The 23,993-nt window shown below is 49.4% G+C and overlaps 1 pseudogene; it reads left to right on the top strand.

Moving 5' to 3' along the window:
- The window catches only part of LOC115641004, a 161,524-nt pseudogene that overhangs the window by 99,005 nt on the left and 38,526 nt on the right, over window positions 1–23,993 (top strand).

Genomic DNA, 23,993 nt, shown 5'->3' with positions numbered 1-23,993 from the left:
CACCTGACTGCTTAAGGGAGCCAGGAAACCTACCCTACCTCCCTGTGTAGTTTCAGTTATCCCTGACCCAGTCCTTACCCCCAGGACTAGCCTGATGCCTCCGTACATACCTTCCATAATGGATGAACCAACAGTTAATGTACACATTATTTACAAGGGGAAGTATTCAGGAAGCCTATAAAGGGAACCGAAAGATGGACTTGGAGTGGATACTTCAGTAACACCATACAACTTGCAGGTAACACAACCCCTAGAGTGGATTGCCTTGGATTGATGAGCCCAGTTTATTCTACAGTACTGGGCTCCGTAAGGTGGAGGACCCTATCTACCTTGATGAGATGTTGCAGGCCGGAAGCTGCTGGAGTGTGATGAGGTGATGAGAGTGCTGATTTGCCCAGGGGTCTAACCTCTCTGCAGCAGCAATAGGCATTACTCACAGCGGAAAAAGTCCCCACAGTGTACAGAGGATCCTTGGCATTTCCCAGGCCAGTTGCTCTCTGCCAGAATTCAGCAAAGCCCTTTGAGGGCAAAAGCGGCAACACTTCAGGCAGGGGATGACTTGAGCTCCCCTGGGGCAGGGAGAGACAGTCAGGGCATCGCCTGGGCTTCCGTCAGGTGGGGGGAGACAGTCGGTACATTGCTCGCATTCCCCTCAGGCAGGCGGGATAGGACAGTCAGCGCATCACCCGCGTTCCCCTCAGGCAGGGGATGACAGTTGGGGGATCGTCCGTGTTCCCATCAAGCATGGGGGAGACAGTCGAGGATTGCCTCCATTTCCCTCAGGAAGGGGGAGACAGTCTATTCCCTCCTCTTAGCCCCCCTCCGATTGGCTTACCCAGCCTTCCTTCCTCTAGGGTTCACCCAATCATAATGCTCAACACCCTTGATGAGGTTAGCACACTCCAGTCCTCCCTGTTTCTCATTACCCAGCAACATGCTTGGCTCTCGTTTTCATCAGACCCACTACCCACATGACAAGGATATTACCCAATTCCTGCACGCTACGGACTCCTCCCTCTTTAATGCAAAAGAGTATTGGGGGTTGGGGGAGAGAATCTCACCTCTATATTATTGTCAAATTGACTATGGTTAAGAATCCAGCATGCTACAAATTCAATCTGAGTTGTTTTGGAAGTTCTCTTGGAAGACCATTGCATTGATATCATAACAGCATCTGAGGCAGAATCTGTACTTTCTGGCCTAGCTGTGTCAGCCACATCTTCCCGCTATGTGATGCTAGGGTCAGTTGTAATGGAAACAAGGATGCAAGTCTCAGTGGTGCTGACACAAGTCAGTGTCTGTGACTGTACTGTAGGATAGGTGTTTTCAATAGGCATCTCTGGGGTAGGACATCCTGCTGAACCTGTTCTTAAAAGCTGGTTTAGGCAGGTATTCAGTGAAAGACATCAGCTTTCTTGTGCATAAATTCAACTAATCTGTTTTATATCAGAATCAATAACAATAAAAATGAAGGGCTTTTATGCTCAGCCAGTCCAGTTGAATCCATGTCATTCTCTATTATTGGATCCTTTCACTCCACAACCTACAGGTTCAGCATTTATTTATGTTACCTTCACTTTAATAAGACCTCAGGGAGAGAGGATTTCCATTGTATGTTTTTTGTAGCACTGAGGTTTTTCAAACTTCACCTCTGTAAGTAGCCTTTGATAATCCTGCTATGAAATAAGACATCCTGTATTAAGCTTCATTTCAAGTCTAACTTCATCTACATTGTAAAGAATTACAAACAACATTTTGTTTTCTTCTAAATGTAACAGTTCTGGAAATGCTATAACTGTCCCGGGGCTTGTCATGACTGCAAAGTTAACTCTAGTTATAGCTCGAGTGCTGCCCCTAACTTGCGTCGCATCCACACAAAACCCTTAACTTGAGAGCAGCTCAGCTGCCTGCAGAATGAAGAATCATGGGATTCATACACGAGTGAGAGCAGCACCAGTGTGGACAGTGGACACAGTAACTCAGGTGTTATTTTGCTGTGTGGCCTCTCTCACTCAAGCTTGGCTAGTTTATGAGAAGTAGCTCATAAACTGGAGTTAACTCTGCATCAAAGACATAGTCTCACTGGGCTCCATGTTGTGTCTCAATATCGGTGGGACAGTCCTCTACTAAGCTATTGTACAAGCCCGTTTTCCCCAAATACCAGGCACTTTTAACCCTTCCCTCTTCCACCTTGATTTAATAAACAGTCAACTGGTTGCAGGCAGCAATTTCTTTGTAGAGTCACTTTCACTGGGCCTCCACAGTCACTGTCTGTTCCACTGTATTCCTGGATTTGGACCATGTCCTCAGTGCAAATTGTTGTGTGTTTTTACTGTGTAATGTGCCAAAGAATTCAATGAAACCACACAGGCATAGTTGGGTTCCAAATAATCACATTTAGTAAATTTTCACAGACACCCAAGGCCTAGCTACATACCTACTGCTGCTCTGGTGGCTTCTAAAACCTAGAACACCATGAACTTCACTAAAGAGCTCATAAATCATTTAAAGAAAAACTAACCTAAACTTATACACTACATCTTCTTTAAGGTAGGACCTGAATTTCAGGGACAAGGTGGAAGTACTCCTGTGTGAGGAAACAACCCCCTGATACCAAAGCTCTGTTGCCATCCTACAGCACTCAGAAGCCAAGAGTAACTCTGGAGGGGGGGTTACAAACTGTAGGGAAATGGTGGCTATTTTGAATAAGGGCAGTTTAACTCTACCCCCCTGAAACTAATGGAAGGTGGTGGCCATGTAGAACAAGGGACAATGTGTGAGTTCCGTGCCAGGAATCATGGTCATGATAAATTCAGCTGAGTTGGCAGCTGTTGGCATCATGGTTTCACCACCAAAATAGTGTGTTTTTAATGACAGTTTTAAGAAATTTTCCTTTCCCCAGGGAAAATTTCCTGCTCTTTGTGGGGTGTGACTGACCAGGTGGCATTGTGGCTGGGGCAGCAGGTTCTGAGAGGGGGATTCTGGCTGTTTCAGGAGCTGGTGACCTTCGAGGAGGTGGCTGTGTATTTTACTGAAGAGCAATGGGCTCTGCTGGACCCCAGTCAGAGAGCCCTCTACAGGGACGTCATGCAGCAGAACTATGAGAATGTGACCTTGCTGGGTAAGGATTCCTTGTCCCCTCGGGTATTAGAAGGAGTGGGGGGGTCTCTGAAGCATCTGGGTTGGCTTCTGCTGAGGGTTCTTCTCTGGCCCCTTAGATTTCAGGAAGATCAGCCCCAGAAACCATGTGAGAGAGACTGTTCCCTCCTGATACCCCTCCCAGGGGAGAGGAGATTCAGAAACATAGTGGAGAGGCTCATCCCCAGAACTTCCAAGGGAGAGGATGGGCTGTATGTAGCACTCTGTGTTTTTAAAAATGTGCTCTCACACACAGATATGTCTCCTCTCCATCCTTTCCCATAACCTTAAGGTGGCCGTCCTGCAGCAAAAAAACTTCAGGACCAGACTTCAAAGAGAAACTGCTGAGCTTCAGTTCATCTGCAAATTTGACACCATCAGCTCAGGATTAAACAAAGACTGTGAATGGCTTGCCAACTACAAAACCAGTTTCTCCTCCCTTGGTTTTCACACCTCAACTGCTAGAACAGGGCCTCATCCTCCCTGATTGAACTAACCTCGTTATCTCTAGCTTGCTTGCATATATATACCTGCCCCTGGAAATTTCCACTACATGCATCTGATGAAGTGGGTATTCACCCACGAAAGCTCATGCTCCAAAACGTCTGTTAGTCTATAAGGTGCCACAGGATTCTTTGCTGCTTGAATTTATTAAGTGTTTTTTTCTGTTTGGTCACTGAATGATGATTATCATCATTTTTGTGGCTTCAGTTGGTCATTTCCAATGCTCAAAAAAGAATATTTTACCCCAATGTACAAATGGATAGTTATGTTCTAGGATGGGGTCTTTGTTTGTATTTTTCCTCCTCTGAAGCATAAGAGATTGGCCACAGTTGAAGAGAACACACCAGATGGGGTGGACCAGTACTTCAGGGTGGTACAGAGAACCCTCTTTCTAGATTCCTGGCTGGTCTATCTTACTCCCATGCTCAGGGTCAAATTGATCACTTGATTTGAGGTTAGAACTGAATTTTCCTGCAGCTCTGATTGGCTGGAACCTTGGCGGGGGAGGGGATTAGCTTTCCTGAGTCTGCAGCATTGGGCCAGGCTCACCTGCTGGGATCATCTGAGCATCTTACCAAATCAATTCCCTGCCAGTCCAGGGGCCTCAGACATTAGTAGCATGTTGGTCTCTCCTGTTCTCTCTCTGTGCCACACAGTTGACTCTCCTGGAGACTGAAATGTTTTCAACTAAAATCACTGGGCTTAATATAGGTGGTACCTGGGTGAAAATGATAGGCCTGCGATACACATTAGGTCAGACTAGATAATCTATTGGTCCCTTCTGCCCTTCAACTCTGTGAAGAATACAAGGGCACCCACTCATCCAGCACATCTGCAAACAGCTGTATCTCAGAATAATTGTAAAATCCTGGTCTCACCTGCTTTCTTTCCCTGGAGCAGGATTTTCAGTTGCCAAACCCAACATAATATCCCAGCTGGAACGAGTGGACGAGCTGTGGGTGCCAGATCTCCCGAGCTTTGAGAAAAGGGACATCCTGAGAAACATCCACACAGGTGAGCAAGTGATTAAATGGACACACAAACCACCTGTCATTGGCATAATCAGCTGGGATTCCCACAAAGGGCCCGTGAGCTCCCACACTTCTGCTTCATCTCACCCAGGTCAGGACTGTGCCTAGCTGGTGTCATATCCTCATGTTTGATGCAATTCAGGGCTTCCCACCCATCCTGACCAACACCTAGCAGTACCTCCCTCCTCACTGAATGTTCACTTGGGATGTGGAGGCAGAATTGGTCCCTTCCTCCCTCCTTTCTGGGGAAGGGTTTCGGGGGGAGGGATTTGGATCCTGATTTTTCCATCTCCCCAGCAGATATTTTGGTTTATTTCCTACCATCCCATTCACTTTTTTGAGGTTCCCTTTCCCCTCGGGCACAGGAAATGACTCCTGTCTGGATTATTTATCTGTCCCAGCAGGTGATGGGATGGTGGGAGAGAGCGAGGAGGTGAATTCTCAGCAGGAAGTTCCTGAGCAAGTGCACCAACATGGAAATCTATCAGGAAAAACTGAAGAGGACGTTTCTCAGAGTCCTGAGCAGAGAGAAGCCTGTGAGAGCCAGGAAGGAAACAACCCAGGGATGAAACTGGGTAAATCCGCTTACCAAATGGGAGGTCTGAAGGACTGTAAGGAAACCACGATCCAGCCAAGAGTCTTCATTAAAGAGGAACCATATGACTGTGCTGAGTGTGGGAGAAGTTTCAACCGGAAATCCAACCTTGTTAGACATCAAAGAGTCCACACTGGCGAAAAACCCTATAACTGCCCCAGCTGTGGAAAGTGCTTCAGTCAGATATCAAACCTTATTGTATATCAGAGAATCCATATAGGAGAGAGACCCTATAAATGCCTCAACTGCGAGAAAAGTTTCAAGCACAGTTCAGACCTTGTTTCACACCAAAGAATTCACACGGGAGAGAGACCATATAAGTGCCCTGACTGTGGGAAGAGCTTCAAGCAGAGCTCAGTCCTTATTTCACATCACACAGTCCATACGGGAGAGAAACCTCATAACTGTCTTGAGTGTGGGAAATATTTTGCTTATTTCTCATCCCTGATTTCACACCAGAGAATCCACACAGGAGAGAGACCTTATATATGCCTCAACTGTGGGAAAACCTTCTGTCAGAAAGCGTACCTTATTGTCCACCAGAGAATCCACACAGGAGAGGCACCCTACAGCTGTCCTGAGTACGGGAAAAGCTTCAAGCAGAGATCAGACTTTAGTGTACATCAGAGAATCCATGTGGCAGAGAGACCCTATAAATGCCCCAACTGTGGGAAAGGCTTCAGCCAGAGTTCATATCTCCTTAAACACCAGAGAGCCCACATGGGAGAGAGACCCTATAACTGCCTGGAGTGTGGAAAACATTTTTCCAATTTCTCATACCTGATTTCACATCGGAGAATCCACACAGGAGAGAGACCCTATAAATGCCCCGACTGTGGGAAAAGCTTCAGGCAGAGCTCAGACCTTAGTAAACACTGGAGACTCCACACAGGAGAGACACCCTATAAATGTTCTTTCTGTGGGAAAAGCTTTGCTCTGAGCTCAAACTTGATTTCACACCAGAGAATCCACACAAGAGAGGCACCCTATAAATGTGCCAACTGTGGGAAAAGCTTCAAACAGAGCTCGGACCTTATTTCACACAGACGAATTCACACAGGAGAGAGACCTTATAAATGCTCTGTGTGGAAAGAGCTTCAGCCAGAGATCAAACCTCACCATACATCAGAAAATCCACATGGCAGCAAGACCCTATAACTGCCCTGAGTGCGGGAAAAGCTGCAAGCGCAGCTCAGACCTTATTTCACATCAGAAAATCCACATGGGAGAGAACCCCTTCAACTGTTCCGAATGTGGAAAAAGTTTCTGTCAGAGATCGCATCTTATTAGGCATCAGAGAATTCACACAGGAGAGAGACCTTATAAATGCTCTGTGTGTGGAAAGAGCTTCAGCCAGAGATCAAACCTCACCGTACATCAGAAAATCCACACGACTGTGAGACCCCATAACTGCCCTGAGTGTGGGAAAAGCTGCAAGTGCAGCTCAGACCTTATTTCACATCAGAAAATCCATTTGGAAGAGAAGCCCCATAACTTCCCTGAGTGTGGAAAAGGCTTCAAGCGGAGCTCAGAACTAATTTCGCATCAGAGAATCCACACGGGAGAGAAACCCTTTAACTGTTCTGACTGTGGGAAAAGTTTCTGTCAGAGATCGCACCTTATTAGGCATCAGAGAATCCACACAGGACAGAAGCCCTTATAAATGCTCTGAGTGTGGAAAGAACTTTATCCAGAGCTCAGCCCTTACTGTCCATCAAAGAATGCACAATGGAAATAAACCATATACATGTTCTGTCTGTGGGAAAAGCTACAAGGCGAAGGTCTCCCTAATATCCCACCAGAAACTGCACACAAGGTAGAAGGTGTTGGGAGCTCTCCCTGTGGTCTGTGTCCTCTGGAAGCAAAGTGTAAATGTGCTTCATTTGAGGAGGGTCTGGGCAGGGGCAGCAGGTGGACACAAGGTTGGGGTTTTAGTGGGGAATGGTTTATGGGGCCCAGAAGAGGCAGGAACGCTGGATACTGGGAGCTGTGTTTTTTCTGGGTCTGGGTGAAGCGGACAATGAGATTAGTAACGAGATGTTTCTGTGGGTTCCACACACTCTCCAATGTAGAGAAGAGGTAAAAATGCCCTGTTGCCGTTTGTGTCCGCAGCTCCTCAGGCCTCTCAGGACAGGGGCAGAAGGACATTACTCACGGAAGCAGCAAGAGGCCCCATTGGGCTTTGGTTATAAGGCAGATGGTGCTGCTAAGCTGAAGCAACAGGATTTCAGAGCAATGCTCAGTGTATTGAACATCTCTGCAGATGTGGCATGGGAGGAGGGACTGAGAAGTGAATTAATGGTGGAGATTCCCCAGACAGATATTGTCATTTGGAGTTGCACTGTTCCTGGGAGGACAAGATGGTGTAATAGTGACAGCAGAGGGAATTGAGACTCAGGACTCCTGCGTTCTATTCTCAGCTCTTGTGGAGGCTGGGACCCTGGGACTCCTCGGTTCAGTTCCCAGTTCTGGTGTCCAATCGCGCCATCAACGAAGGTGGTAAGTGCTAATGGATACTGTCAGGACACCCTGATTCCACTAATTTTAATGGCAGTCAGGGCAACTCCAGCTGCCTCCATGGATCACACACCATTAGAGGTGGTGACTGGGCCAGTTATGCTAATACCAGAGCATCTTCTGTGCATCCCCACAGCTAGAGGTGGGAGAGGTGGGGTGGCAGTGGAGAGATGGGCAGACAGGACCCCTGGATTCAATAACGCTCCGTGCTAGTGTCTCCTGGTGTGATCTTGTGTCAGTCATTCCCCCTCCTCTCTGTGCAGCCTCCTCTTCTCCAGTCTCTGATGGGGATAATAGTTGCTCCCCTCCACAGGGAGTCACGAGGTGTCACTAATTATTGTGTGATGAGTGACTCAGGAGGCCAGAGATGCTGAAACTCACCTGTCCCTTCCTGGCTTGCTGTGTCAGGGGAGTGAGTGGCTGAGCCAATGGAAAGGATTTCAGCAGGATTTCCTCATCCCATTTTCAGGGAGGGGCTCAGCTGACATCACACATGGGATTTTTCCTGAAATAAATGCTCCGTCCCCCTGAGGAGTTTTTCTCCTTGTTTTGGGATGGTAAGCCAGGGGAGGGTCTCTTGTTTCTAGAAAATCAGATTTCAGAGTCATCTTTATTTCTCACTGACGTTTTTATTTTGATTAGTTTCTGGTTTTTTCCCAAATAAATGCCTAATAAAATGTTTGTTGCAAATCCATTGTCTCCCAGGAAATCTCAGACATTTCCTCTGTTCTTCAGTTATACGGTACAGGGCAAAGTGCCCCAGATTGGGTACGTTCCCCCTCATGAATTCAATGTAAATAATGCACATTTGAAAATATAATCTCAACTATACATATAAAATGATGGGGTCTAAATGAGCTGTTACCACTCAAGAAAGAGATCTTGGAGTCATTGTGGATAGGTCTCTGAAAACATCCACTCAGTGTGCAGCAGCAGTCAGAAAAGCAAAAAGAATGTTGGAAATCATTAGGAAAGAGATAGATAATAAGACACTCCTTGAATATGGCTTTCAGTTCAGGTCTCCCCCTCTCAAAAAACATATGTTAGAAATGGAAAAGGTACAGAGAAGGGTAACAGACATGATTGGAGTATGAAACAGCTTCATATGAGGAGAGATGAAAAAGACTGGAACTGTTCCTGTTGGAAAAGAGACAACTAAGTGGGGGTTATGATCGAGGTCTATAAAATCATGACTGGTGTGGAGAAAGTAAAGAAGGAAGTGTTATTTACTCTTCATAACACAAGAGCCAGGTGTCACCCAATGAAGTTAATATGCAGCAGGTAAAAACTAACAAAAGGAAGTGTTTCTTCACACAACACACACTAAGCCTGTGGAACTCATTGCCAGGGGATGTTGTGAAGGATAAAAGTATAACTTCAAAAAGGATTAGATAAGCTCATGGAGGCTAGGTCCATCAATGGCTATTAGCCAAGATGTTTAGGGATGGAACCCCATGCTCTGGGTGTTCCTAAGCATCTCACTGCCAAAAGCTGTGGGGTTGGACAATGGGCTGGATCACTAAAAAATTGCCCTGTTCTGTTTATTCCCTCTGAAGCACCTGGCCTTGGTCACTCGGAAGTCAGGACCATGGGCTAGATGGACCACTGGGCTGACCCTGTATGGCCGTTTTTATTCTCTTCCCCTCAGCAGGAATCTCTCACTCCCCCATCCAGTCCCTTTCACTGATGTGTCTGTCCATCCTGCTTTAAAAGAGATATCTGACACCTCCATGTCTTTGCTCTTGCCACTCTAAGTGCCTCTGGGCTCAGTCTCTGGGTCTTCCCCTCCCTAATAGTCTGCTGTCCCATTCTCGGTCCCAGACCCCAGCTCCATTGCTCTGTGCTGTACCTGGTCCATTGAACCCCAACATCAGTGCTCTGATCACAACCCCTGACCTGGATCTAAACGGGAGTGACCAATTCCACTAGACAAAACACCCCCATGTGTTTGTGGCTGTCTGAAATTGTCAGCCCAGACATCTCAGTGCAGGTCTTTGAAGCAGCCCTGGGCCATCATCTGAGCTGCAGGGAAACATGGTATCTTTAGTTTATGCTCAGTAATCCTTGCCCCTCCGAATCCAAGCAGCATGAAGATACAGTTCCTCCTTGTTAAGGCTTTTTATTCCCTCCCCGCTTCTGCTCTTAGTTGCAAGTCCAACTGTTGGGAGGAATTCACTTGCATCATGTCTCCTAGTTTGTCTGGTGTCAATGGGCTTGCTTTGCTGGGCTGGACATAACCCTTGTTGGATACTAGTATGTCTCACTAGTTAATATTTCTCTCTTGTGTGGTGGTTTACACAATTACAGAGGCTCACAATGCAAATGCTCAACTATTTCCTTACAATATGGGATGCAGATGTTATAAGTGAGATTAAAGTGTGCAGCATTTATAAGCATTCAAAAAAGGCTAAACACTAAGCACGTTTTTATAACTCTACCACCGATTTGACCAGTACTAACACACAGGTGAACTAGACTGGTTCTGGTTGTTTTTAGTATCTAAGTGAGGCATACCTAAGCTCTCCAAAATGTCTATAGGAAAATTTTTCCATCTGTTTTGTTTATACAAGGATCCACCCACCCACCCACCCAGCTGTCTTAAGACAACTCTAAAACCCTCATCTCACCTGTTTTCTCACAACCAGTTTTCCAGTTCCCAAACTGAATATAATTTCCCAGCTGAGAATGGGAGGAAGAGCTGCGGGTCCTCGACCTCCGGAGCTCTAAGGAAAGGTAGGTCCTGAGAAACATCCATACAGGTGAGAAATTGGTTAAACGGTCCACAGAAACCACCCATCATTGATATTAAAAAAAAATCCCAGCTGTTTAAGGCCTTGTAAGCTCCCCCAGTTCTGCCTCATCTCACCCAGGTCAGGAATGTACCCAGGCGATGTTGTATCTTTATGGTAGATGTCACTCCACTGCACAGCCACCCCAGGGAGACACCCTGTGAGGGTCCCCAGTGCTCATCCTGCACCCACCCAGCCATCCAGTGAGACAGCCTGCCAGGGTCACCAGGGCTCACCCCGCATCCAGCACCCACACAGCCAGGCCAGGGCCTACCAGTGTGAGTGCAGCAGCAAGAACCTTTGGAAACACGTCTACTCACACCAGGCACCAGAGAGGGCAGAGAGACACCCAGGCGCAAGGCGCACCCCTCCCTCATCAGCCATTCCACTGGGGGGTGGAGATCCCTCTGGATATGACTCTGAGGACAGGGAAAGCCACTGCAACACCAGCCACTCTACCATGGGCAGAGCATGTCCTCCCCAGGCAGGAGGAGAGATTCCCTCTGGAGAGCCCTCTCCAGACCAAAGTCTACCCCAGTTCTTCCTGCAGTTCTCCTAGCCACCTGACACATGGGAATTACACAACAGTCGGACAGGTGCCTCGCTGGTGTAAATCAATGGTTGCGCCAGTGGGCCAGTACCCCAGACAGTGTTATCAAAAGACTCCAAAAGGGGGTGTCTCTTGGAGCTGGCACAGGTCACAGCGTCAGCAGCAGAGTCTCACAGCACAGCCTGGCCAACACCTGTGACACCCCTATCTGGATGCAGGAGTGTCTTCAGCGTGGCTCAGTAGCTGGGCTATGACAGCCGCATTTCCTCGGAGCGTGGGGGTGGGGAGACATATGTCACACACTGGCCAGTGGGTTACACAAGCACTGTCAGTGCCTGACTGTCTCAGCTCTCATGCAGGTGCCTAACACTCAGGGTTTCCCTAAAGAGTGACCCTCCACATCCTGAGGTTGAATTCATTCTCTGACCTTTGCCCCCAGCCTAGCTGGGGTCATACAGGGAATGCATTAAAGTAAAACTAAGCTTAATTAAGCCTGGGCATTGCACCACTCCCCCCTCACAGTGGGGGAACGCTAGAGAACCTCTGGGTAAAACTGGGCCAAATCCCTCTGGGCCCTGCAAAGAACACACCCAACCAGAGATTTCCTAGCCTACAGGCCTGCGGCTCCCCCACTTATAGCTCGCCCTCTCCCAGGCCTTTCCTGTTTTGGCCAGGGACCCTGGGGTTTCCCTCATGCCCCCAAAGGTGGCTGCTGTCCTTAGTTCCACCCCTCCAAAGTCTGGTTGGCTGAGGACAAAACACTCAGCTGTCCCATCCCAATCTCCAACCAGGCCCGAAGCTGTAGAACCTCAGTCACCCGCCAATGGGACCCCTACCCTGAAATGTGGTGCAGAAGGGATCCAGGCACAACCTTTCTCTCCTCCCTGAAACCTCCAGAGTGAATGAACCAGAGACAGAGTCTCAGAGACACGTGCCCTCTGGTATCATCCTGGGCTTTGGTCATCATCCCTGGGGCCTTTTAATTTTGGGGATCTCCTGGGACATTCACAATTCTCTACAGTCCCATATTCCCCAATGACACCCACCCCCCTCCAAAAACACAGTCCTCCCTCCAGGACTTAACAGGGCACAATCCATTTATCATGGTCTAATTAATAGAAGAAATCCCATGGGAAATAGAGCCATGAGGCAGGAATACCTGATTCCCTGTAACTCAGGGCTCTGGTCTTCCACACTGGGTCCAAGCATCCAGACAGGGTCTCCCCAGAGTGAGTGACTCACTGCCTTGCTCCACACTGCAGGGACACCCTCGCATACACAGCCCCCAGAACTGCTCTGGCCTTTGCTGCTGCCCTTACAGGGCAAACTACTAGGTCACTCCCTCACTCTTCCCTCATCTGGTCTCTCTCTAAGCCAGCGGCTCTCAGCCTTTCCAGACTAGTCTGCCCCTTTTAGGAGTCAGATTTGTCCTGCCTACCCCCAAGTTACACCTCACTTAAAAATGACTTGCTTACAAAATCAGACATAAAAATACAAAAGTGTCAAAGCTGCTACTACTTAAAAATTGCTGACTTTTGCATTTTATCATGTAATTATAAAATAATTGGAATATAAATATTGTACTTACATTTCAGTGTGTAGTGTAGAGCAGTATAAACAAGTCACTGTCTGTATGAAATTTGAGTTTGTACTGACTTTGCAAATGCTTTGTATGTAGCCTGTTGTAAAACAAGACAAATCAAGACTCTGCAAAGGGTGACAGTGGGCTGGAAAGGTTGAGAGCCTGGGTGACCAGACAGCAAGTGTGAAAAATTAGGACAGGGATGGGGGGTAATAGGAGCCTATATACGAAAAAGACCCAAAAACCAGACTGTCCCTATAAAACCGGGACATCTGGTCACCCTAGAGCCACTGCTTTAGCCCCCTTTTACACTAGGGCTCAGATTCTGTTCGCAAGGGAGGGCAGAGGCTTCTTCAGCCCATGTTACTGAGCATGTCTGGATCCAGACAGCTGGGTAGCAGCAAAGAACTAAATCTCCTCTCCCTCCCCCAACAGAAATAATCTGAAGCAAAACACTCGTGCTTATTCTGCAGCCGAGGAGGGCGACTGGGCAGGTCTCAAGAGGGGATCTGTGCATTTCACACTCCGATTCCCGCAGGCTCTGTCCCCGCAGACAGACTCTGGGCTGTCCTTACAGCTGGTCCCGGGGAGGGCTGCAGCCCGGGTGGCTATTCGGGGGGCACAGGAAGCAGGGCTGGGAGCAGCAGCTGCAGCTTGTCTACATCACAAAGTTGCAGCGCTGGTGAGGGTGTTACAGCACTGCAACTTAGGAGGTGTACACATCTGCAGGGCATCACCAGCGCTGCAACTCCCTGTTTGCAGCGCTGGCCATACTCCCGTTTTGTCTCGGGTGTAGAGGATCCAGCGCTGGTGATCCAGCGCTGGTAATCAAGTGTAGACACTTACCAATGCTTTTCTTGACCTCCGTGGAATAAGCAGGTATCCCAGCATACCTGAGGAAGCCTCTCCTTCAAGCAGGTCTCTTTCCCTGCAGTTTGCAGGGGGGTCCGGGGAACGCGAGAGCAAACCGCGGGGAAGCTGGTCTCCTTCCCCGGTTTGCTCTCGCGTTCCCCGAACCCCCAGTGCAAGCAGGTCTCCTTCCCTGCGGTTTGCTCTCGCATTCCCCGAACCCCCGAGCAAGCAGGTCTCCTTCCCTGCGGTTTGCTCTCGCGTTCCCCGAACCCCTGTGCAAGCAGGTCTCCTTCCCCGGTTTGCAGGGGGGTTCGGGGAACGCGAGAGCAAACCGCGGGGAAGCTGGTCTCCTTCCCCGGTTTGCTCTCGCGTTCCCCGAACCCCCCTTTGAAGCCGCCCAACAGTGCTGCAGTGTGGCCACATCTAACACCACTTGCAGCGCTGGTTGCTGTAAGTGTGGCCACTCTGCAGCGCTGGCCCTATACAGCTGTACTAATACAGCTGTAACAACCAGCGCTGCAAAATTGTAGATGTAGACATACCCTCAGAAGGGCAGAGACCGCACCGCTCCTGCGTTTGAGTGATCACTGACCAGGGCGGCTGGAAGAAGCTGCTGCAGCCTCCATTGTAAGCCGGGAGCCCGGGCCGAGCTGCTGCTGCTCCCCAGCGGGGTGTGTGCGGGGACAGACCTGCGCTAACCCGTCTCTGTGCGCAGCCGGGGGGACTTTCTGCTGCCGGGAGCCCCGGGCTCTGCTGCCACCAGCCCCTGAGCCTGCAGGTGAAGGGCGAGACCCGGGGAAGGGCTGGGGCCGGGCAGGAAAGTGACTCTGCACCAGCGGCCCCTCCTCGCCCCAGCTCTGCTCCTGGGGGCCGGGGATCTGTGAGTCCCAGAGCTGTTCCCCTCCCTGATCAGGGGCGGCTGCAGGCACCAGCACGCCAAGTGCTGTGCCTGGGGCAGCGGGCCATGGGGGGCGCTCTGCTGGTCGCCGTGAGGGCGGCAGGCAGGTTGCCTTCGGTGGCAGGCCTGCGGAGGGTCCTCTGGTCCCGCGGCTTCGGCGGACCTCCCGCAGGCTGCTGCCCAATCCACGGAACCGGGGACCTCCTGCAGACAAACTGCCGAAGGCGGCCTGCCTGCAATGCTTGGGGTGGCAAAATACCTAGAGCTGCCCCTGTCCCTGACCGCCCCCCGCCCTCCCGGCTCTGCCCCCCTGAGCGCCTGCAGGAGCCGAGCCAGCTCCTGGGAGCGAACACCCCGGGGGGCCAAGGACTGAGTCTCCCAGCCCGAGGGGAGGGGGCAGGAGGGAGACGGGGAGAGCCTGGCAGGGGCAGCAGGAGTGATCAGTGGAGAGCAGGGCCCGTACTTCCATTGAGGCGAACTAGGCAATCGCCTAGGGTGCCAGGATTTTCGGGGGGCGGCATTTTGTGGGGGGGCCGCAGGCGGCTCCGGTGGACCTGCCGCAGTTGTGCCTGCGGACGGTCCACTGGTTCCGTGCGGCTCCGGTGGACCTCCTGCAGGCACGGCTGCGGCAGCTCCAGTGGAGCCGTGGACCAATGGACCCTTCACAGAAATGGCTGCGGCAGCTCCATCGGAGCCGCGGGAGCGGCACGCAGGGCGGCGAAATGGCTGTGCACCTAGGGCGCAAAAAACTCTAGCTCCGGTCCTGGTGGGGAGGGAAGGTTCCTGGCTCCCTGCCTGGCCCAGCCCCATTCCCTGCAGCGCCAGGGGCACATTGACTTTCCTGGGACAAGGGGAGGAGCAGGGAGAGGAAAAGCCAGTTTCTGCCTCTGCCTGGTCCCTATGGTGCTGGGGGGATGCACTGCCCTGGGGACAGAGTCGGGGGATCCCCCAGAGCGGCTCCTTTGGTTCTGCTCCTCTCTCAGGTTTCGCTTAAAGTCTCTGTTACTGGAGGGTTTAAATATGTTTCAGTGGGTTTAGTCCTAATAGGTGGGGTTGGACCGCCTGGGCTAGGCAGCAATAAAGAGTCTACATTTCAAGTATCTTTCTGTAGAGAGAGAGCCTGGGGAAATAGGTGTGAAATGGACTAAAACCTCTTCTATAACCTGCCCCATCGCCCTTCTTGCCTTGACAGGCTGCAGAATAATGTCCACATCTTGCTCCAGGTTGTCCCAGCCTCCCAGGCGACAGGGAAGGGAACAGGCTGTAATTGAGCCAGTGCAGGTAAGTGATTTTCAGGGAGGAGGTGGGGTTGGCCTGCATGTGGAGGAGGGACAGTAAATACAGCGGGAGGGAAGAACAGGAAATGGAAAAACCTTCTGTTGCATAGTTTGCTCTTTACACAACACACAAATATGGAGAACCCCTAGGGGCACAGCTGGCTTTTTCTCGCTATACACAGAAGTGCAAGGCCTAGCCACCTATATACATAGACTTGATCTGGTTTCTGGCAGCTCCTAAGGAATGCAGTGAGGGCTGCCTGAGGGCTCACAAACTGTTTAAAGGGGTATTACCCACTTCCTGCACACTGTCTACTCCTGCCTCTTTGATGAAGGAGAACATTTAAAAAAATAACTTAGCGATATGTTACTATCAATACTACTGTTACTAGAAGACTGAACACTTTATTGCTTCTGTAAGCCAAACTCATTGCACACATCAGGGGCTCCTGGCATCTTTTCATTCCCCTTGGCCCCCACAAGTGTGCCATCATCCCATCCCTATTTTAGGGGCTCCCTGCAGCCCCCGCCACCCATTCCCTCATACTAAGGGTCTGTGTGTCCCCCCCTTCCCTATGCCAGAATCCCTGATTCTTCCTCCCATGTCCTCCCCAATCCCTCTCTTTCCACATATTGTTTCCCCCATTCTTGCATTGCCCCTATGCCAGGGGAGCTATGTGCCACTGTAACAGGACCAGTCACCTCCTGAGCACCCCATCATGGACTGAGGTTGCGCTGCAAGTGTTCTGCCCCAGTTTCCCCTCTTGGTTCCCCCATAAACTCAAAAAGCCTTCTCTCTCTGTTCAATAATATCCCTCCTTGGGGTCTGTTTTATTAGCAAAAAGTTCAAAATAAACCCCAAAATACCCACCCCCTCCAGCCTTAAACTGCACACAGTCAACCCCTGACATATTGACCCAAAAATCCCAAGGTTTTCCTTGCAGGAGCCTTTCTCACTCTTTGTCACAGCTTCCGCTTCCTGTTTCTTCCTCTCCTCTGGCTCTTTCTAGAGCTCTCCATCATGCCCCATTGAGAGGCTGTTAATGAGGCACAGGCGGGCTGGACCAGTTCTTTCTTAAAGGGCCCAGTCCACCTTGTAACAGCTGCCCTATTCCTTCTCTCCCCCTCCCACCCTTGCTTAAGGCGAATAGACTCTATGAGCCCCTTATTATAGTAAATAAACCCACCATCTTTGTCTCACTGTTGCAGGGGTGTGCACAGGAATACAAATTTGGCTGCTTTTGTAGGGGCACTTTCTGTGCCTGCCCCCGGTGGGCGGAGGCGCTGGCTCTCCCCTTTGTAGCCCCAGTGTTGAAGGACCTGGTTCTCCCAGCCGCAGCCCTGGGGCTGGAGGAGCTCGCTCTTCCCAGGCAACTGGAGGGGCTGGATCTCACCCCAGAGATGGAGGGGCCATTGTTTCCCGCCCCACCCTGGGGCCGGAGGAGGTCACTCTTCCCAAGCAGCTGGAGGGGTTGGATCTCACCCCAAAGCCAGAGGGGCTGTCGTTCCTCACCCTGTGGCCAGAGGAGCTCGCTCTTCCCGCCCTGGCCCCAGAGCAATTCTGTGCCCACACTGATTGGGGGGGCCCGTGCCCCTGCTTGCTCCCCATTGCGCATGCCCCTGCACTGTTGGCACTATTAGTAATGAAATACTGTTCCAGCTCTCCAGAGGATGAGCCCTCTGCTGAGCTATCAAACAAGTCTGTTTTCCCCAGGCAGCCAGAGATTTTTGTTTTAACCCTTTATTTGTCCCCACTCAATGAGCAGTTTACTGACTGTCCCACTGGCTACAGGCAGCAGTTTCCTTTGAGTTCCATTTCCTCTGGGTATCTGCAGTCACTGTCTGTTTTACTGCATTTCTGGATTCAGATCCCATCCCCGTTGCCAGCTGGGTCTTTTGCTCTTCAAACAACACAAAGAACTTAGAGAAAGCACACAGGCAGCGTTGGATTTCAAATAGCCATGTTTACTAAATACCCACCGACACCCAAGGCCTAACTACACACACTGCTGCATTGCTTTCTTGAGCTTTCTAAAACTAGCACACAGTGAGCGCTATTAGAGAGCTCACAAGCTATTTAAAGATATACTAACCGACCCTTATACACTACACTATCTTTAACGTGGGCCCTGAATTTGTGGGACAAGCACAGTAAATTACTATACTTGAGAAAGTAAATGCCTACAAATGTTGATATCCAAAGCCTACAACCAGAATGCAGAACTCGGAAGCCGTGAGTCACTCCGGAAAGTCAGGAGATGGGCATAGATTCATAAGAAGTCAGAATGGACCATTGTGATCAGCTAGTCTGATGTCCTGTATAACACAGGATTTAGGACTCTCCCAAATTAATTCCTGTTTGAACTGGAGCCTGTCTTTTCAAAAAACATCCAAACTGAATTGAAAAAAATGCCACTAATGGAAAATCCATGGTAAGTTTTTCCAGCAGTTAATCACCCTCACTGTTAAAAAGTTTGTGCCTTATTTCGAGTTTGAATTTATCCTCATTCAACTTCATTGGATCTTGTTATATGTTTATCTGCTAGATTGAAGAGCCCATTATCAAATTTCTGTTCCCCATGTAGATACTTATAAACTGTGATCAAGTCACCCCTTAACATTCTCTTTGTTAAGCTAAATAGACTGCGCTCCTGGAGTCTTTCACTACAAGGCATGTTTTCCAATGCTTTAATCATTCTTGTGGCTCCTCTCTGAATCCTTTCCAATTTTTCAACACCCTTCCTGAATTGCAGGCACCAGAACTGGCCACAGTATTCAAGTAGCTGTCACAGAACTAGTATAACCTTTCTACTCCTCCTCGACATTCCCATGTTTATTCATCTGAGGAAGAGCTCATATTCAGCTGATTATCCACCATAACCCAGAAGTCTTATTCAGTGCTTCCCAGGATGGAGTCCCCCATTCTGTGTCTATGGCCTGCATTCTTTCTTCCTAACTGTATAAGTTTATATTTGGCCATATTGAAATCCAAATTCTTTACTGATACCCAACTTACTAAATGATCCAGGTCGCTCTATAAGGGTGATCTGTCCTCTTCATTATTTACCACATCTCCAATCTTTGTGTTGTCTGCAAACTTTATCAGTGATGAGTTTGTGTTTTCTTCCAGGTGACTGATAAAATTGTTAAATAGTAATAGGGCCATAAACCAATTCCTGTAGGACCCTGCTGGATACACACCCACTTGATGATGATTCCCTGGTTACAGTTACTGTTTGAGACCCACCAGTTAGCCAGTGGTCTATTTAATTTCTGCCATTTTAATTTGATATTATTTTAGGTTTTTAACCATAATGTTGGGCAGTACCAGTCAAACACCTTTCAAAATTCTAAGTATAATCAGCACTATTACCTTTATCAGCCAAACTTGTCATCTCAAAAAAGGTACAAAGTTAGTCTTCCAAAAATTCATGTTGTTTTGCTTTAATGACATTACATTCCTTTAATTCTTTAGTAATCGAGTCCCATATCAGCCACTCCATTCTCTTGTCCAGGATCGATGTCATGCTGACAGGCCTATAATTACTCAGGTCACCCTGTTTATCCTTTTTAAAAATTGGCACAACATTAGCTTTCCTCCAGTCTTTTGGAACTTCCTCAGTTCTCCCAGATTTATTGAAAATCAACATTAACTACTCTTCAGCTACTCCTTAGCCAGCTCTTTTAAAACTCTTGGATGCAAGTTCGCTGGATCTGCTGATTTAAAAATGTTTAATATTAGTAGCTGCTGTTTAACATCCTCCAGATATACTAGTGAAATGGAAGTTATCATCATATGATGAGACTATTTAATTTTTTTAACATTCCAACCATGCCAATCTTCCCACCAAGTTTCAGTAATAACAAGTAGGTTGAATTTTTTCTCATTAACAAACAATTCCAATTTCATTTGTTTTTTACCCAGGCTCCTAGTGTGCAGACAATTATAGAATTTCTTCTCTTAGTGTCTCTTGGTGCCTTGAATAATTTTGTTCTCAACATCTTGATCTTTTTGTCTGAGTGCTCATTTGTTTTCTCCTTTTGTTATTAGTTTAATGCCCTCTTGACTGCTCTAGCCAGCTTGTCGCCTAGCAGACTGGTTTCCATTCAGCAGATATGGAGGCCATCCAACCTGTACAGCCCTCTCTTCCCTCTAGAAGATGGTCCAATATTTCATAAAACCAAAACCCTCCACTACTTACCTAGCCAGTGGTTTGCTTTCAGAACCTTCTGCCTTCCCTGGCTTCCCAGGACAAGAAGCATCTGAGACTATCACTTTCACTTTCCTTTAGCACCCTTCCGGTTTCTCTGAAGTTGTCTGATCGGTGAGGTGCCCCATGACACAGTGTTGTTAATGTCGGTACAGACCATCACCACTGGATCCTTGCCCACTGACTCCAGAAGCCCTATCCAATCTCAGAGTGACTCCTCATGTCTGGCGCCGTCCTGTTGCCTGCCTGTCCCTGGCAGAATGTTCTTTCCATTCTCTTAGCACAGAATCCCCAACAAGGATCGTCTGCCTTCCTTGCATGGGTGGAGATCTCTTTGCAGGCACGCTTGATTGTCTTGTGGGTTGGGCAGGCATCCTCAGGTATGTCCTGTACAGGTCTCCATTCTGTTTGGTTATGTGACAAAGTTCCTCCTCTACCTTGGTGGGTCCTGTGCTTATTGGCGGATTTGCTCACCTCAGTGATCTTCCCCTCTGGTGGGTCAACTCCTCCTGTGTCTGATCAGGAGTTGCGAGGTTTGCGGGGAATCCAGGCCCGCTCTCTACTCCGGGTTCCAGCCCAGGACCCTGCAGATTGCAGCTGTCTATAGTGCCTCCTATAACAGCTGCATGACAGCTACAACTCCCTGGGCTATTTCCCCATGGCCTCCTCCAAACACCTTCTTTATCCTCACCACAGGACCTTCCTCCTGGTGTCTGATAATTCTTGTACACCTCAATCCTCCAGTAGCACACCCTCTCACTCTCAGCTCCTTGCTCCCCTTGCTCCCAGCTCCTCACACGCCTCCCTCACTGACTAACTGGGAGGCTTTTAACTGGTTCCAGCCAGCCCTTTATTGGCTTCAGGGTGTCCCAATCAATGTAGCTATCTCTACTGCCTTCTAGAAAGATCTTAATTGGCCCCAGGTGCCCTGATTAACCTGGAGCAACTGCCATTTGGTTACCACGGTACTAGGGATTTGTTTAGCCTGGGGCTAACATATCTGTTCCTCAGTACTTTACTGAAGCCATCTGGTCTTGCTCCATCATAGTTAAATAGATATTGCAGTTTCCACACTGAGAACATGACAACAATGGGTTACTTCTAGCTATGCGGAGTTCCTTCTGGTCCTCTTCTCTCTGGTGTTCACGGTTTGCCCATCCTCAAATGCCTCCAGCTGTGGAGAATGTCACCTGGTCCTCCTTCCTCAGTGATTACCTAACTGCCATGCCTCCTTCTCTGGCCTCCTCCTCTCCCTGGTTTTGTGGTGGCCAGTTCCAGTCTTGAATCTGGGGTGCTTGGTGCTTCCTGAATTTGGTTGCCCAAGAACGTCTCAGCATCTCTGTATCTGTACTTGTCCTGACAAACCACTAATCTTTCTTCTAGCATAGCCACCAACTTGCACTTCATCCAGAGGAAGTCTGATGTGACCTTCAGGAAAGAAAATGTGGCACATCTGTTGCAGGTCACAGCTACTGTTCCATTGCTGGCCATGTAAAACTGTACCTAGAAGAAACCTCTCACATTCCCTTCAAAAGTCCCCTGTTTGCCTCTCTTGTTCATCTTAAAAAACACTAGTGTAAAAAAATAATAAAATTTGCAGCAGTTTTATTTGCTTTCTGGGTTTTCAGCATTGGGGCAGGGCCCCTCCCTCCCACCACCTGGGGCTAAGCTGCCTGGCCCCAATGTTTGTGTATTGCAGGCCTGCACAACTTGTAAAGCAGCAAGGGCCACATTACTCCAAAGAAAACAGCTGAGGGCTGAAATCCTTGGGCCCTGTGGAAACACCCCCCACCCCACCCCAGGACCTCCCGGCCTGGCGGAAACACCCCGCCCCAGCACCACCCAGCCGTGCAGAAACAAACCCTCCTTCCCCAGCGCCGCCCCACCAAAACAGCTGTGGGTCAAAAAGGAAGGTTGGGGGTGGTGAGGTGATACTTGATTTAAAATCAGCCAGGGGCACCCAGCTGAAGAGGTGGCTGGGAGCCCTCAGGGTCAAATTAAAGGGCCCAGGACTCTGGCGGCTGGGGGAACCCGGAGCTTTGCAGGGCTGGGGCAGGGATTTAAAGGGCCCAGAGCTCCTGCTGCTGAGGGGCCCCTTTAATCCTCAGCCATGGCCAGGAATCTCTGCAGGCAGCCCAGAGCCCTTTGAATCCCGGCCGCAGCTGAGATTTAAAGGGCTCAGGGCTCCCCGCCGCTGCCGGCAGCCCAGAGCCTTTTGAATCCCGGCCGCGGCTGGGATTTAAAGGGCTCTGGGCTCCCCGCCGCTGCAGGCAGCGCAGAGCCTTTTGAATCCCGGCCGCGGTCCGCACAGTGAGCCTTTGCGGGCCGCATGTTGTGCAGGCCTGGTGTATTGCATTGCAGCCACAAAACTCCACCTGCAACAGCACATGTGCAAAAATTAAACCTCCCTGCTGCTGCTCACAGGGGGACACCAACTACTGACCCTCCCCTACTGCTGGGAAGGGGGGGGTGCCCTTCTGGCCCTCTCCACGCTTTCCCTTACCATTACTTTGTCTCCTCTCTGCTCCAACCAATGTCTTCCTGCATGGTCTCCAGTCTCTTCCTCACCTGCCCTGTATTCAACTGTCTTCCCCTTTGCAGTCTCCTGTTTCTCACAGCTGCAACTTCATATACCCCTGCAGCTCCTCAGCCTCTCTGCAGGCCCCACAAATTCCCCTGAGCCTCTCTCTGACCCCCACACATTTCCATTTATCTTCATAGTTTCCTGTCCAGTCTCCTCACCACAGAGTCACAGTCGTGCCTGAGGAGAGCAGGGCTTCAGTCTCATTGTTTTCAATGTGAGTTGGTGGCCATCTTTACCAAGGGCAGCCTCACTCTTACTTCCACATGCCAAACCTGCAGGCGAATGGGGGCCATCTTCAATCAGGGCAGTTTGACTGCAGCCCCCTTCCCTCCAAAGTAATGGGGCCATGTTGAAAAAGGGAACATGTGTGAGTTCTGTGCCAGGAATCATGAGATTCCTATGAGAGTATGGAAAATGTCCAAAAATTCCAACAAAATATTGTGAGACTCATGATAAAATCATCCTAGTTAGGAGCTCTGGGCATCACGGTTTTGCCACAGAAACTGTGTGTTTTTAATGACAGTTTTGAGAAATCTCCCCTTTCCCAGGTTCCTTGCTGTCTGTGGGGAAGGGGATTTTCCAGCCCTGCCCACAACTGAGCTGGTGGAATTATGGCTGAGGGAACAGGTCCTGAGTGGGGGACTCTGGCTGTTTCAGGGGCCAGTGACCTTTGAGGAGGTGGCTGTGTATTTCACCAAGGAGGAGTGGGCTCTGCTGGACCCCAGTCAGAGAGCCCTCTACAGGGACATCATGCAGGAGAATTATGAGATGGTGACATCTCTGGGTAAGGATTCCTGTCTCCTTGGTTATTAGAAGCTGGGGAGTCTCTGAAGATTCTGGGTTGGCTTCTGCTCAGGGTTCTTCCCTGGTCTCTTAGATTTCAGGGGGATTCCCCAGAACCCATGGGGAAGTTTCTGCATCCTCTATGCCTCCTCTTATGGGAGAGGAGATACGGAGACACAGTTGGGTGCTAATACATCCCAATCTCCATTCCCAGCGTGTCCGAGAGAGAGGATGGGTGGTATGTTCCTATCTGTGTTTTTAAATATGAGCACACACTGGTACGCAGAAAGATGTTGTGTGTCCCTCCCTTCCCAGGACTGGCTCTGTACCAGGAAAGGGCTCTGGTCTCACCAGGGTTACAAAGGGGTAAGGGGTTGCACAACTGTGCTTTGCCAGAGTCATATAATCCCTAGTGGGTGGAAATCCCTGAATCTCCTGCAGGAAGAATTGCAGGTCTGCAAGGAACCATCTGACCATCCCAAAGGGGCTCTAGGAACATTTTTCCCTCTGTTGAATTTATACAAGAGCACCCACCCAACTCATCTCTTTTTCAGAATAACTGTAAAATTCTTGTCTTGTCTGTTTTCTTTTCCAGGAACAGGTTTTCCCATTCCCAAACCGGATGTGATCTCCCAGCTGGAACGGGGGGAAGAGCCGTGGGTCCTGGATCTCCAGGGCTCTA

Source organism: Gopherus evgoodei, unplaced genomic scaffold (assembly GCF_007399415.2).
Source record: "Gopherus evgoodei ecotype Sinaloan lineage unplaced genomic scaffold, rGopEvg1_v1.p scaffold_33_arrow_ctg1, whole genome shotgun sequence".
In the NCBI taxonomy this organism is placed as follows: domain Eukaryota; kingdom Metazoa; phylum Chordata; order Testudines; family Testudinidae; genus Gopherus; species Gopherus evgoodei.
The sequence above is the reverse complement of the archived record's forward strand: the minus strand, read 5'-3'. Positions and strand labels throughout refer to the sequence as shown.